The following is a 1,641-nucleotide window of genomic DNA, read 5'->3' as shown; positions in this document are numbered from 1 at the left end:
CACACTGTGAATGCTTTTATATAGTGGAAAAATTTAAACAAATGTCAAAAGTTTTCCCTTTCTATCAAGTGCAATACTTATACCAATACTACTTGGTTATACTTGATTGGATTAATGATGAATCATTAAAACTGCAATTTCCCTTTTCCATTTGATCATATATGTTTTTTTGATAGAATATGAAATGTGTCTTCCCTTTGCTATATCATAGTTATTTTATTGTATTTTTCGTCTTTCATTGACTTACTAAACTGGCAATGTAACTGTTGTCTTAATGTGATGTAGCACTTCCTTAAGGTGCCAGAACTTTACATGAAGAAATTTCTAGTTTTTCTTGATGTATTATGACATGGGATATGAGGTAATGGCTTTGCTAATATAGCCTGTCTAGATAATCTTTAAGGTAGGCAAGACAGTGAAGCTGGAATTGAAACTCTTTTGGGATAAAGCCCTAGATATGTGTTTGTTAAGCTTTCTTTAAGAGGTTAAATACTTTGAACCTTTTTTAGCTCTTGCTTCTAATTAATATGATTATTATTTCACAAATTGCAGCTACATAAAAAGGAAAAGCAGTCTGCAAATCTCTGCTGCAAAATGTATAGTGCACATATTATCGAGTGATGGATAGGATATATATTTCTTAGATCTTTCTAGCAATTGCTGTATGCTAAGTACAGTCACAATGGCTAAGAAAAAGAGTGATCATTGCAGTGTTCATATAATCCATGGTTGGGTTGCATGGACATCATGTCAAATTTCTCTGTATGTCAGATTCTTGGCTGTAGAAGAAGAAAAGTTAGAATAACCCCTATGATGTGGTATCAATAGATGAATCAGGAGGCCATTTATGGTTCACCTGTTTTCTATGCCTGTGATGCAAGATTTGTTAATGTCAATATGAAGGTTTGCATCTGTCCATGGATTATATGAGCATGTCATGAATTTCTTCCTGTTGGTAGCAGTATGTATCTAGCTTATTCTGAATATCAGTGGTTTGTGAGTATGCCGACAGTTAGAAATATGGTTTGTTGAGATACAACCTTTTAGCAGCAGTTGTAAAGAAAGTGTCACATTAGGAATTGATTTTCCTGTTCATAAATCATATTGTTGCTAGAAATGTGAATAGATGAAGATGAGTAAAAGAACAAACTTCTACATGTAATGTGTTTATTCATAAAGAAAGACCAGGGAATGCTTAATGAATGTATAGAAACCTATTTGTCAGGTTGTTGCTACTATGTTTATTTCATTTTTTTGCCATCATGTACTGAATGAATTTGCCCAACTCTTATGATATAAATTAAGAAGAGAACAGCTAGAACGTGGAATAGCTTTGGACGGCATATCTGTGATACTGACAAGATTAATTACTTCCATAATTCAGTTTAGTTGTATATTAAATGGAATTTTAACAGGGTCCCAATACTGCATGTTGGTATTATGTTATTTTGTCTTCTGTAAATCTTTTGTTCTAGAAATGTGTAAAAGAAGTTGGAAGTTGGTGGTCTAACTTTGATTTATAAGGTGTAAATACGAGATACTTTCTTTTTTGATAATATGATATTTCTTGAATATTGATGTATGAATTGCTGGTTGTGATTTTGTGGTTTTCTACGATGTTCACTAAATGAAAGGCTAACC

The 1,641-nt window shown here is 32.5% G+C and overlaps 1 protein-coding gene across 1 annotated transcript in view; it reads left to right on the top strand.

Annotated features, from left to right (window-relative positions):
• The window catches only part of LOC119584962 (beta-1,3-galactosyltransferase brn-like), a gene marked incomplete in the record, with an annotated part of 6,396 nt that extends 4,985 nt beyond the window's left edge, over positions 1-1,411 (top strand). The window contains 1 exon segment of the mRNA XM_037933559.1: positions 1-1,411.
• Positions 1,412-1,641: the final 230 nt, after the last annotated feature.

The sequence above is a fragment of the Penaeus monodon genome, chromosome 19 (genome assembly GCF_015228065.2).
Source record: "Penaeus monodon isolate SGIC_2016 chromosome 19, NSTDA_Pmon_1, whole genome shotgun sequence".
NCBI lineage: Eukaryota > Metazoa > Arthropoda > Malacostraca > Decapoda > Penaeidae > Penaeus > Penaeus monodon.
This window is presented reverse-complemented; position numbering and strand designations above follow the sequence as displayed.